General features: G+C 42.2%; 1 long non-coding RNA gene across 1 annotated transcript in view; it reads right to left on the reverse strand.

Moving 5' to 3' along the window:
- Nucleotides 1-8,107: 8,107 nt before the first annotated feature.
- Nucleotides 8,108-14,948, reverse strand: part of LOC117200029 (uncharacterized) — a 163,732-nt gene continuing 156,891 nt past the window's right edge. The window contains exon 7 of the long non-coding RNA XR_007476960.1: nt 8,108-10,418. This is a non-coding gene — a long non-coding RNA (uncharacterized LOC117200029). The remainder of the gene's footprint in view (nt 10,419-14,948) is intronic.

The raw sequence follows: 14,948 nt of genomic DNA on the forward strand, positions 1-14,948 counted from the left end.
CGATCAAATCAAGTTTCTTGTTTTCTTTTCAGAAAAATAAAAGTATTTTATAAATGCAAATAATGTCTTTCTGATCTAAAAGTTGGGTGAGGTTAGATGATTCTATGTTGAGAGCATGTTTATGTACTATTGTGACTAAGATTTATATAGGTTATTTTCCACCTGAAAAATAAATTTGAAATATAAATTGTCCTCCAAGTCAGTTGCAGATTTTTTTTTTTTTTTTTTTTGCGGTACGCCGGCCTCTCACTGTTGTGGCCTCTCCCATCGTGGAGCACAGGTTCCGGACGCGCAGGCTCAGCGGCCATGGCTCACGGGCCCAGCCGCTCCACGGCGCGTGGGATCCTCCCGGACCGGGGCACGAACCCGTGTCCCCTGCATCGGCAGGCGGACTCTCAACCACGGCGCCACCAGGGAAGCCCCAGTTGCAGGTTTGGAAGCCATTTTGTATGGCCAGATTCCTCCCTCTCCCAAATTGTAAGCAACCAGCAACATCATTTTGCAATGCAGTGACCTACTTCATTCAAATCACCCTACATCACTTTGATTTTTGAATAAATATAACGGTAGAATTCTATTTTGTATCAATTTTATAGCAGTGTCTTAGAAATAACCCTCAGTTTTGCATCATTTAAATTTGAGTCTTAGTACTGTTATAAATATACCTTCAACTAAGATTTCTCTCTCACACAATAGCACTACTAGTGTTTTTGATCTACCTAAAGTGAAGAAGAGAAATGACAGAGAATTAAGCAGCTGAAAATACCCCTAATATAGCGATAATGCAAATAATGGTGCTATTTAATCACACTAGGATTCTATCTTACTTCTGTCTTACTTTGGCTACAGGAATCAATATTATCAATGAGTTTCCCATTCTATATTCTCTCACACACATTATTTTCATTGTAAAGCAATACTTAGCACAATTTCCCTTTCTTTTTACAGGTAAGAAGTAGAGGATGATATCTAAGCAACTTATTCTACTTGATAGTATTTTTTTTTCTCATCCTCCTATTATTATGAACTTTTATAATTAAACTTTTAGTTTCAAGATCATTTAGATTCACATAAATTGTAAGAAGTAATGGAGAGATCCCATGTAACCTTTACCTCATTTTCCCCAACAGCAGCATCGTGAAAAATCACCACACGGTAATTGCAATCAGGATGTTGACGTCTATGCAATCAAGATACAACGTTCCACCTCCACAAGGACCCTTCTTCCCTCCCTCCGCCATCCTCTCCTTAACTCCTAGTAGTTTGTTCTCCATTTCTATAGTTTTGCCATTTCAAAATGTTACATAAATGGAATCACATAGTATGTGACTTTGGTAATTGCTTTTTTTCACTCAGTATAGTTCCTGGAGATTCACCCAAGTTGCGTGTATCAGTAGTCTGTTCCTTTTTATTGCTGAGTAGTATTTCGTAGTGTGGATATATGACATTTGTTTAACTCTCCACCTGCTGGAAGATATCCTGATTGTTTCTAGTTATTGATTTTAAATTCTAAGTTCACATTTGTAAAGCTTCTACTGTATAATACTGATGCTCTACTGCTTCCACAGCCTCCCAGGGCTTTAGATCATCATGTTCCAGAAAGGCAGTGTCTTCTATACTTGTCAAACATGTGGTTTTTCTCATTTAATAGCGTCTGTCTTGACTTACATCCCATTGGACTATCCTTTTGTATCCCTGTGGATGTTATTTTAATGTATCCAAGTCAGAAGTAGGGATGTTCATGTTGCCCGTTGCAGCTTGGCCTAGACTTGGAGAGCAGGGCGGAATCATGACCACAGACACCAGCCAAAGGAAGGCTCAGCTGGTCCCACAGACAGGCCTCTGTCTCCTGTCTCGTCCTCCTCCTAAGTTCACTTTTTATGCTTTAGTCCTAGATGCAAAGATAGCATCACTCAATTATAACTCCAAGGCCTCCCATTTTGCCAAAGAAGACACAGATATTGGTTGTGATCCACCAATGGAAAAGCAGAAAGAAAACTATCCATGCTTATCCCAGAGACAAAGACAGTAAAAGAAATGAGCAGTGGTTTCTTGTGCTGGACCAAAGATTTCCCAAATGTTTCCATTCAATAAACATTCACGGAGTGGCCAAACGCCCTGCTGAATATCATGGGTGTGGGGTACACAACACCAAGATGACATAGTTCTCTAACCTGACCAAAGGGAACTCAAGTGGAAAGAGCAGATGCGAATAATGATCTTACTGGCCAGTGATTGAATGTCAACAAATGCATTGTCTGATGGCCTGCGAACACCCCTACGCATTTAAAAGAGAGCTCCTGGGCTTCCCTGGTGGCGCAGTGGTTGAGAGTCTGCCTGCCGATGCAGGGGACACGGGTTCGTGCCCTGGTCCGGGAAGATCCCACATGCCGCGGAGCGGCTGGGCCCGTGAGCCATGGCCGCTGAGCCTGCGCGTCCGGAGCCTGTGCTCTGCAACGGGAGAGGCCACAACAGTGAGAGGCCCACGTACCACACACACACACACACAAAAAAGAGAGAGCTCTTGAGCCAATGTCACCTCGGGAGGAGGGGACATATATAAAATTATCACTATTCATAACTGCTCTCTGACAAGTTATATGCTAATCAGGGAGAATATTCCTTAGTTAGGAGATATATAAGTATCTAATATGTGATATTTGCAAGGTATTACAAAAATGCTCTCTTTAACCTTTCTTAAACAAAGTTCAAAACCATTGAATACGAATTCTATGTAAGTCCTGATAGTGACTTATTTCATTTAGAAAATATTGAAATGGTCACATGATCTTTCTTAGTTTCAGTCTTTTCAAATTACATGGATTCATTATTCTTCAGTTGGTTTAAATACAAATGGACGACTCTGAAGATTGCAGTACCTGATTCATCCTGAGTCACGTAGTTTGGCTGATGTGTATGTATTTAATGATTGCAATAGCCAATCAGGAGGCTGCAATACTCTTAACCTAACACTGAGCTGAGTCTCTGTGTTGGTTCTCTTGAATGTTGTGGAGAAACACACCCTGGGGAAGAACAAAGAAAAACCACTAACTGGAAATATTTTCCCACCAGATTTTTTATGTATTTTATTTTATTTTATTTTATTTATGTCTTGAATATATTATGCCTATGAAAACTGCTTCTTGGAGATTTTTAAGATCCTCTTCCCCCATGGCTTTTAAATGATCCATCAGTTGGGGAAGAAAGTGGGGAAAGAATAATAGTCTTCTAACTCCATTTGTCTGAAGAAGAAATCCATCCTCTGCATGATTGCGTAGTGATGGAACATTAGCAAGCCCACTCTTTAATGGGCCATAACAAAATAAAATACTCAGCGGGCTCGTGAGCATAAGATCCAGCAGAAAATCACAGCTACCTGCTCTGAGCACCATTAAAGCAAATGAGAAAATAGCCTGTTTTTGGAGGAATTAATTCATGTGATAGACAGCCAACCAGAATTCTTTTGGCAGGGTTATCCTTTCTTTAAACGTCTAGTTATTGCTTTGGTCATAGAAAACATATTTGCATGCAGCAGTCATTTAGCAACAGAGTCAAAAAACAAAGAGTAAAGCTCAGAGACACTGTCTAGTCTGACATATCCAGGTTGCAACTAAACAAAACACAATTCAGGTACAAATATAGAATTTTCAAACCACATTAGAGAGGACCATTATGTTTCTTACAAAATTGTAGCAGCTTTGCAGAACCTTTGTTACTTCACTTTGATGGGCAAGCTAATTTTTTTTCTTTTCTGTTATAGATCATGGCATTCTTACCAGATATCAGACTTCCAATTGCATTATTTTATCTGACTGTGTCCAAAGCACATTGTTTTTATTGTCTCATTTGCCTATAATAATAATCAACCTGCAGTGCTTACTGGGTAATTTCCATGGTCAGCACGGTGCTAAGGGAAATAGGAAATCAGAGGAAGCTCAGGTAGGATACAGTTAAACACCAAGCATGTAGTAGAGAAAGTTTTCTAGAAAGCAGGGGTGCATGAAAGCTTCACGGGGCAGGTGGGGACTTGAGCTCGACCTTGAAGTTCAGGTAGAACAAACACCGTGAGAAAGATGGAAGGCTTTCTAGCACCAGGGAAGACACAGAGGTGAGAATGTACATGTCTGTGTGCTCACGAAGTTATGCCCATAGCCAATACAGTGCCTGCCACTCAGTAAGCATCAGAGGACTGTTAAATGGTTATAAATATGTAGATAATATTGATATAGGGATGGTCCTGGATCTCACAGTCTTCTGAAGCCACTCAGAATTCTTTTTTTTTTTTAAACTTTTCAGCACTGCTTTTCTTTTTTCTCATTAAAAATTTTGGAACGCTTCAAACATACAGCAAACTCTACGGAGTAAACTAAACACTCGTGTATCCTTCACCCAGAAGAAATATGTGTTAACATTTTTCCTTTACACGTCTCACGCAGAATTCTTTAACATGAGGCAGTAAGCAAGGAGGTACACCACTATCAACATCCACTGTTCTGCAGCTTAAATAGGTCAATTCACCCCCAAGAGTGGCAGTGATATTGCTGCAACGTGACACAGCAAGAATCTTAATTCTCATTGCAAGAATTTTCCACTGGATAGGATAGACAGAGCTGGGGGAGGGGCAGGTCTGGAAGTGGCGTTGGGGGACCTTGAGCCCATCTGCTTTTTCCAGCCCTTGTCTTGACTCTAAGCACCCTTAGCAGGTGTCCCGTGATGTAGCATCGCTGTATCAAAATCAATGTATCTGAGAGAGCTCTGTCTTGAGCTTGGGCTGACTGGAGCTATGCTTTCCAAACCAACCTCTCCATTTAAGAATAAGATTAGTTAAAGAACTATGAGCAAAGTTTGGTGAGAAAGCTATCATTTTCATCTTCCTGGATACTAGGTGATGCTCAAATTCCAGGCCCAGCCAGCTGGAGTGAGAGCACCGTTCACCGGGCATCTCAGAGCCTTGGACCTTTTTCTGCATTTCTGTTGTTCTTTCACACCTTTAAATGGTACCCACCGAGGATTGAAATGTGCTTTTTAGCATTTATTGGATATATTGGCTAAAGGCTTATGTTTCTGCTCCTTGATTTTAGAACAGATGGTTAATGAATGTGCTTGTGTGTGCACGTGTGTGTTCAAACAGCTTTCTCTAAAATGTGAGCCAGAAATTAAATAGCTTCATTTAATTTATCTGTAGCTCTCAGTTATGTCATTACTTGTGCACCCATAGCTCTCCAAGAGGGCCATGATCTCTCAGATACTTTTTAATTTCTCTCCTATATTTAAATCTTATTTAAATACATGGCAAATAGTATGTATATGGAAATATAACAATTCCACTCGGCTTCTGCCAAAGGCATCCACCAGAGGAATGATATCACATACGGTCTTCCATCTTCCCCATTTCTTCTCCATTTTCCTCTCACTCTTCATGATCAGAACTGCTTCTCTATAGGTTTATTAGGAGAAAAAAAAAAAAAGGACACAGTATGTCCTTTATACCTTCTTTCCCACCTGTACTTATCAGCATGAACCAAATTTATTGTTTTTATAATTCTAGTACCAAGGGACAGGATAATTTCAGCATAATGGACTATGTTTTATTGCTCCGTCCCCCAGGACTTGATCTAGGCTGCAAAGTTTCTAACAAACTGTTATCTGGACTGACAGGAATGTAGGATTAAAAAGCCCTTTAAAACCTCACTGGGAGAACCAAAAGCATCCCTGGTGACAAATATAGGAGAAGAGAAATACGTTTTTATTTCACATTTACATGCTTCAAGGTAGTATTATAGAATGATATATTCTTCCCAAATGTCAATATGACATTGAGGTGTGGCATACATTGTAGCATGTATTCTGTCACACTTCAGACATTTTTAGGATTATCACAGAGATGGGGGGATATACATAGATAAAGAGACAGCGAGAGAAGAGCAGATAGGTAGTCCCTCATGGAAGATATGGTAAGTCCACCTGAATAGAAGCGCTCACCTGAAAACCGGCCAGGAGGCATGTTTGTGGGAGAGACTTCTTGTCATCCTGTCCTTGATGCACCCACGCCACTTGTACCTTGAAATCTCATCACCCACACAGTAAACATTTTCTAATATGTTTTCTTCTCTACGTTCCTGCCTAGGAAGGCGCAACCTGTGAGGGCTCTGTTCTTTTGGTGTTGATTTTCCGTAATTCAATTTTTGTCTTGGCAAGTATTATCTGCAGGTTTTTTTTTTTTTAAACCAACTGAATACTCAGTGGTGGGAAGCCATCCAGAAACAGAACACAGCAGGCACCAACCAACACGAGAGCCGAGTACGCCTAAAATGAGTGAATTCAACCACTGGAGGGCGCTATTGCAGTATTTTACAATTGCCATTAAGAGTGGGAAATAGGCGACACCAGCTCAGCTGCCGTGGCAAATGAAAAAAGTTACCTCCACAGTTTACCAAGTTTCTGTTGTATCTCCAGATCTGTTATATCAATTATACCAAATGCACATGAAAGCTAGTATTGCCTATATAAAGCGTATTTCAAGTTAGCTATCCCAAATTGGTAAGGTATAAATGTGGGTGGAACCAGCAGAACACTCCCTGTCTATCATACATTTTCATCGCTTTAAACCGTCTCACTGTGTAGAAGATGATGTATAGATTTAAATGCAGGATTATTTAGAAGTGACTTTCTTTTCTACTTTTAAATATTCCTACTCTTTCTAAACAAGACATGGGTTGGTAACTTAACATAAGAATAGTGACAGACACTGTGTCTTATTCACACTGATACCCCCAGCCTGGCTCCATGCCTGGCATTCAGTATAGTTTACTGAACAAAAACATAAATGAATGAATTCATGAATAGATGAGCGAATGAAAGCTAATGAAGGAAATCACTGGGAAGTTAGTACAAAAAATTAGAGAAGATGTACTCTAATGAAAAGCTCTCCCGCTGCAACAATTTTAACACATTAAAGTCATGGAGATCCTTGCTACAAAAATAGTTTTATTTATATAATTCTGTAAATGTTTCTCTCAAAAAACGATGGCAGAAACATCACAAGATGGGGAAGTTGGTACAATCGCTGCGACAATCTATAGTTAATTAAGATACTTATCTAAGATTAAAAAATATAATCATTAGGGCAAGGAGAGATGTTGACATTCAGGGAGCTGGCGAGGATGGGCTAAACAGAAAAGCATCAGTTTACGCCACGTAACAGACAAGCCCCAAATCTTAGTTCCTTAACACAACAAAGGGGAGAAATTGTAAAGAGTTTTCTGCTTTGCGTCTTCCCGTGCTGGAGTCTGACTGATGCAGCAGCTACCATCTCGAATGTGACCAGTCACCATGACAAAGAGAAAGACAGCTCACTGCGATGGCAATTCAGTGCTCTGGGGCAGAAATGCACCATCTTACTGTGCATCTAGAAGAGAAAGGAAGCTCAAATACTTCACGAAGGACGACTGACCACCACATTTAGAAAGTAAATCCTGACTGATTTCCATTAAAACAATAAAATCCTGTATACATCTTAAAAGCATAATGAACTAAGATGTATTTAAACCCTAGAAACTTCCTTTTCTTGGTTTGTAAGTAGGTAAAAGGCACCTGAAGGCTCAGCACGGACTCTCGCGCCTTCTGTGATGCATGCAGTGCGGGAGGGCCGAGCGCAGGCAGGGTCTCAGTGCCCACAAAGAACGTGCAACTGCGAATACGGGGACTTAGGGTGCACAGGTTTTTGCAGACTACAAGAGCACAGGCATTCCTCTAAGGGACAAGAGTTTAAATGTTAATACAGATGTTCAAGGCTTTCTAGAAGGGAGAGTGCTATGTGTGTGTGTGTGTGTGTGGTGTACATTCACAATTCACCTGGCTGCCCTTTCAAGGAACCGAGAGAGATTACGTACAGCCCAGTAAAGAGAGAGAAGAGGGTGGCCTAGATTGTAAACTCAAGGAACTTCTGGAAGGATATTTACATATTGAATATTGACTATCTCTTTGCAGGAGTCCACAAAGATTGTTGAGGAGACAGTGTGAAGGGGACAGGACTTATGATCAGTGAAGGTTTCCAGCCTCCACCCACCCCAGTGAGGAGAACGAGAGCCCGCCCCCTCCCCCGCCTCTGCCTTCTGACAGACTAGTTCAAGGACTCTCAAGAGGCTGAATTAGGAAATGGGCCAAGAAGGACTGAAGCTAAGAATGCAAAAGAGGAGATGGAGAGAGAGTCTACGGAGAGAAGGAAACGTAAGTAGGAGGGTGAAAAAGAGACAAAGTCCGGGGTGGCGGGGGAGAAGAGAGCAAGTGTGAGAGGAGAGTAAGTCGTAGGGTTTGGAGAAGAAGAGGGTTTATTCTGTGACCTTTCGCTATGTGCTGGGAGGGCAGGGTTGCAGACGAGGGGCTCCATGTAAAGTGATATGAAAAAGGATTGTGAGAAAGAGAAGCAGAGGACCTGAGAAGCATCCCCTGGGTTTATGCCTTGCATTCCCTTTATTGTTTTCCAGAGGCTGAATGTTTTCATTACTTTTGGTTATTTGGACATGCTTGTTTGAATATTACTCTCTAAGGTTTGCATGGGGTTTTTTTTTTGCTCATTTCTTTTTTTTTTTTAACATCTTTATTGGAGTATAATTGCTTTACAATGGTGTGTTAGTTTCTGCTTTACAACAGAGTGTATTTTAAAAATACAGATAAGAAACTGCTCTACTTAGAAATGCACAAATTAATACGCCAGAGTACACTGAAGAAACATCAAAGTTTTGGAGTCTTTTGTCAACCGGAAAAAAAGGTTGTTTGCCAGCATCTTCTTAAAGGCTCTCCTTTTGCAGACAGGAAAGAGGCCCGATCGTTTCTGCAACGCTCTTCACCGTTCCTGGCCTCTGTGTCAGTTATCAGTCTATTGCCTCATGAGTCCGAACACACCCTTGAATATAGTGCTTTATGACCATGAATTCCTTTCAGCATGTCTCCTTTGCAGTTAAGCAAGCGGAAGAGGCTTCTGGCAATTTCCAATGCAGGTCGGGAGGCAGGCCACGTCTCCTGCTGTGGAAGGAGCCTGCCCAAGCCGCGGGGCCAGGCCACAACCCCTCTGCAACCTGGCCACCGTGGCCTGGTGAGAGCCTGCTCAGGACCCCGTCCCACCCTCCGAAGGCCTCTGCCCCCCTGGCATCCAGACCCGCAGTGCACCCATCCACGACCTGCTCCCCACCTGCACTTGCAGGGCTGCCTGCTGTTTCCCCCAAATCCACTCCAGCCAACCTCTCTGCTACTGGGCGACCGAGGCACCCTTTATCCAAGAAGTCTGCACTCCTTCCAAATGCAGCCTTCTTTGGGTTTTCTCCCTCAGCCCTTTGGTACTAGATAGAGTTTCCTTGTGTCTTACAGTTACTCTTTAATTAGAGTTAAAATTCTTATACTAATGTCGACTGAAAAAAATGCATAATCTGAAAGTCGAGAATTATATTTTATTTGGCTGACAAAACTGAGGACGTAAGCCCAGGAGGCAGCCTCTCAGATAGACTGCTCTGCAGAGGTCAGGGAGGGGCCGGGATCTATAGGAGGTCTTGCAACAAAGACCAGGTAGTCACAGTTCCAAAAGATTACTCTTAATTAAAGAAGACCAGACATCTCAAGTTAAGAAATTTAGTGCTTTTCTATGTATGGGAAGATGCAGGTCTGGTCTCACTGGTACCATTCCTTGGATATGCACCTCAGCTCTCTGGGGCCAGTATCCTGTGCTTTCCCATCCTGAATCCCCGCAGGTGCATCGTCTGGGTGGCTGCACAGCGGGCAGCCCGTTTGTCTCCATGCTGAGTCCCCTCAGGGCTCAGAGTCCCCGGGGCAGCTGTAGTGGCTTGAGAGCTGCAATATCCTTTGGTTATGGGCATGGCAGGCAGCATTTTTCACTTCCCTTGTTTAACCCACTCTGCGGTTTCTGTCTCCCAAATAGACTCAGGCTGCTACAAAGCCTTCCAGTGGTTTGGTGGGCCAGCTCCACTCCTAATACCATGTTCCTCGAGGGAAAGTGTGACAGGCTCGCCACTTGGAAACATCCATTTTATAAGTGACGAGAAATGGGCAGATAGAACTTACGTAGAACAACAGGGGTCTAAAATAGGTTCAAAATTAGACGTTAGATGGCTAAAGAATTCCCTTTCGTCCACCATTGAGTAAACAGTAAGGGATGAGTCTTAGATCCATAGCAAACCATTTTCTATGGAAGTCAAAACACAGAGATGAAATGACATATCCAAACACGTGATTGGGCTTTGAGTTTGAGTCTTGTGACTTTCACTAAATCCCGAGTCTGGAGGACACACCTCCGTGGCATCAGTATGTTTGTCAGCCTGTCACCCATTCCTAGGAAGTACTCAGGCTCTGGTTCTTTTTTCTCTAGGCATCCTGTCACCGTTGCTTCAGAAATTTGATGTTTCACCCTGAAAGGTTAACAGCAAAAAGTTCAAATGTCCTTTCTCACCCGCATCCCCATCACACACACGCACAAATGTTTTGTTGTGTTTATTCCTACACCCTATCATTTTTTTTCCCCTTCTCTCATTTGCAAATACCACCATTGCTTTTGAAAATCAGGCTATAATTTACTAAATTCAAAAATGTCTTAATGGAGGGTCTTGCATCCTCCCTAATCCGTATCTCCTGGGCAATTATCTGAGGGGTTTCTCCATGTTTGCCATGCACATGCCTAAGATTAGAATTTACATGAACAGTTCCCAAGCCTACGAGTCCCAAACTGAGAAGAGACCACAGTTACATTAGCTTTTGATAGATAAAGTAACATCCTATCGCAGATACTTTTGAATCAGATTTGTCATGCTCTAGAGGGCCCATTTCCTTAAAAGTGCAAAACCCAGAAGGCCAAGGAATGGAAGGAGAAAGTGTGATCTTGAGTGTGAAGTATCTGATGGCAATGACCACGTTAAATATTCATACATTTCAAAGCAAATGAAATTTCCCTAATCATCACCTGGTGGTCACACACTAATATGTATCTTGTTAATCTCTTAACAAGAACGAGAACAAATATAAATTTGAAACATACTAGTCGAGTTATTGTCTGATCTGCTTTTCCTAAACTTGTTAAAGAACATAACCAAAAAAAAATTCAGCATAGGAGAAAAAATAAGCATTTATAAGCAAACACAGGCTGAGTCAAACCCTGGAAGATACTATCAATTGAAAAATATTTAAATGCATTTTCAGCAAGATGTATGATGTGACAAACGGGAATCAAGTTACCTGAAAGGCACCAGATGTCGAAATCAAAAAACCTACTGCTAAGAATGTCAAAAATGGAAAAATATTAAACACAGCGGAGCCAGGTGAAATTCCTGTGTTAACGTATTTGTCAATCACTAGTTTCATACCAACCACAAATCTCTGTTCTTTCAAAATTCTCTACAATTCTGACTATTTTTTCTGAAATTTTACTGTTGTAAAAATTTCCACATAGCCTGTGGGCAGCCTATTTTGAAGTTCCCATCCATTCACTAATTTTTTTTTTTTTTGGTACATTCATGTAACCTTCCTCCCCCAAAGCCTCGTTCCTTACATCAGTCACTTGGAGACAACGGCTTGGCTGTCTTCCCCACTGGCTCCTAAACTGCTCCTAAACAAGCTCCCCTGCCTCCTCTGTTGCTGTTGCCCTGGTCCTAGTTCCAGTAGATTCTGCAGTTGTCTTTTCCCTCCCACCCAGTCCTCCAAATTACCTCCAGAGTTATCTTTAACACTCTGATTGTGTCAATTCCCTGTCAAAATATACAAGTTCAACATATAAAAATGAATGTGATAATACTTCCATGTACCAGCAACAAACAATTTGTATGTGTGATCAGAACTTCCCAGGCTCATGGTAGATTTGTATGGGAATGGAAAAGACCAGGAACTGCTAAGACTCTCTCTTGAAGACGAACTAAGTGTGAAGATATACACTACCAGATATCAAGACTTACCATAAAGCCATGAGAATTAGGAGAATGTGGCCTTAGTGCCAGGATAGACAAGTTAACCGGGGAAGCAGAATAAGAAGGCCAGAAATGAACACATGGGTATCTGAACACTTGAGTTACAACTGAGATGGCAGGACAGGGCAGAGGAGAAATTGTGTTCTTTTCAATTAATGGCTCTGGAGCAAGTGTGTCTCCATATGGAAAACAATGAAATTACAGCTTTATTTCATACACATACATGAATTAACACCTGGTGTGTTACACACTTAATGTAAGAGACAAATCTGTAAAGCTTTTAGGAGCTGATATACGAGACTATCTTTGTGACTTCAGGGCAGGAAAAGTTTTCTTAAATAAGATATAACAAGCAACCAGAAAAAAAAGACACATATTAATAAAGAAGAAGAAAAAAAAAAACCCAAACAGGAAAAGCTATTGCAACACATAAAACTAGACAAACTTTCATATTCAAAACATGTTTTACAAAGCATTGAAAAAGGTCACACGATAGAAAAAAAAAAAAGAAAACTGGAACCAGCACTTCACAAAAAAGAAACAATGGCTAAAAACATATTTAAAAATGCTCAGCCTCATTAATAATTAAAAAACGCAAATTAAAATCGTAAGGAAATTTTACCACACACCCACCAGACTGGCAAAAATTAAAAGTCTGACAAAATCAAGTGCTGACAGGGATATGGAACATTGGAAACACTCCTGCTATTAGCCTGCAGCCGAAGTGGTCACGCCACTTTAAAAGATACTTTGGCCTATTCTACTAAATTTGAAGAGACATTTATCTTATGGCCCGAAAAGGGCACTCCCTCGAAAAACGTGTGTGCCTGTGCACAAGGAGGTGTGTAAGAACAGTCACAGCAACACTGCCTGTAAGACCCGAACGTTGGAAACTACAGATATGTCTCTCCACACAGTAAGTTCTCTGGCGTATGCGTAGAATGGAATACTTGTAAGTGCAAATGAATAGACTACAGCCACACAAAGCAAGGAATAAAGAGCATTAGGCAAAAAAACCAAGGCAAAAAGGAATATATAGAGAATGACTTCAATTATATAAAATTTGAAGCAGGTAAGATTGAACTGTCGTGTTTCGGGATACACACATAGATGGTTAAACTCTGCAGCGGCGGTAAAACTATCCAGTTAAGCAGGGACTTGACTGCATACAGGTCAGGGTTGTGGTTAACACTGGGTGTGAATGGGGTGGGACGCTGGTGTGTGAGCAAGCCTCCTCTTCGGACCTGAGTGTGCTCACAGAGGTGTTTGCTTTATAATTTTTCAATAAATGGTACCTCTAGGTTTTGTGCACTTTTCTCTATATGACCTATATTTCACAGTAGCACCAGATTATGAAAAAGTACTTGCTCACTCGACAAACGTGAAACAACACACACAAATCTATCACTTACAGACCCAATTGGGTCAAGTACATGTCTAGCTGAGGAAGAATTTTCCCCCGTTTTGAACATTTCTTGTTTACGGACCTTGCATTCCTTGTGTTGCCACAGACTAGAAATGTTTTTCCTTATCTCTATATTGGGCTCTCAGAATTTTTTTTATTATGGACTCTATGTCTATTCCCATGCAACTGATATTCAGAGAGAATCCAGATATGCTGAGTATTTTTAAAAAGAAAGAGAGGATAAAAGTCAAATGACTGAGATAACGTTCATGTCAAAAGGAAAGACAGCAGTTGGCAGTGTCCTTCTGACCGTGGCGAGAAACTCGGGGGAGTTTCTGCTGGTCAGCCTCAGACACGAGAGGCCGCCGTCCCGGCCTCCACCCACCCAGGGCCTCTGCCTGCTGCCCCTGCCCCACCTTCCTCCTCTCAGCTCTGCCCTTCGGAGCCTTGCCGGTCACAGCGCGGTCCTCAACCAGCTCTTTCCAGCAAGGCCATGGGGGTAGGCATGGCCTATGTTGTTACTGATCGTTTATGATTTTTAATTCGATTTTGCGTCTGTTACCTTTTGCTATGAACAGCCCACCCCAGACTTGGTGACTTAAAGAGACAACCATTTATTGAGCTCTAATTCCGTGAATTAGCTGGGCAGTTTCCTCAGCTACTTTTAGCTGGACTGGCTAGTGAGGCAGCCAGCAGCCGCTGACTAGGATGACCTCTCTCATATGTCTGGCCCAGACGGCAGGACACCTGGCCACGCATACGTCATCGCCCTGCGGGCCAACCCGGGCTTCTTCACCTGGCAGTCAGAGCTCCGAGAGCAGCAAAGGCAAGTAAGTCGCATCTGCACGTCTGCAATGTCCCCTTTGCTCAAGTCCATCATTCAAAGCCAGGTGTGCGGTCCAGCCCAGGACCAGTGTGGGGAGGTTACGACCAAAGGATGTGAATGCAAACGATGGAGACTCTGGCCACCTCTGCCGTCCACACAGCAGCAGAGTGCCTCTCCTAGGTCACGCAGTCAGTGTGTAGCACTGGAACCATGGCCCACGGCTCCCCACGTCCAGGACAGTGTTCTTTCCACCAGGGCAAATAAACACAGGGAGGGGGGACCGGCGAAGGTGACTAGGGAGTCACACTTTATTCAATTCAGGGATTTCGGTGGTGAAATTAACTGAGCAACTGCTATGTGATTGCTCTGTTTTAGGTAATGTGAATCACCGTTAGAGTATTCAAATCACCAGCAACAACAGTGTGAAAATAGACATTCACCTCATCCTCTCATATCCGTTCACCCTCTTCCCATCTCCCAGGGTCACCATCGCAACATAACTTTCCAGACGTCCAACAGCGATCCTTTATTTCTCTTGCAAGTACACGCAATATTTAACTGAGCTTCGCAAAGCGGCTGTCCTCTAAATTTGGTTGACGAAATGATCGGTAGCACAAAGAACACATTAAAGTATCAAACTGTTGCCCCGGGAATGTTTATTTTGTTAGTAGTACTGTTAATGCTTCAGAGTGCTCAGTCCCAGCAGGCCAGGAGGCTTCCTCGTTTGTAACTTCCGTTTTTCATTACAGCCACT

This window comes from Orcinus orca, chromosome 4, assembly GCF_937001465.1.
Source record: "Orcinus orca chromosome 4, mOrcOrc1.1, whole genome shotgun sequence".
In the NCBI taxonomy this organism is placed as follows: domain Eukaryota; kingdom Metazoa; phylum Chordata; class Mammalia; order Artiodactyla; family Delphinidae; genus Orcinus; species Orcinus orca.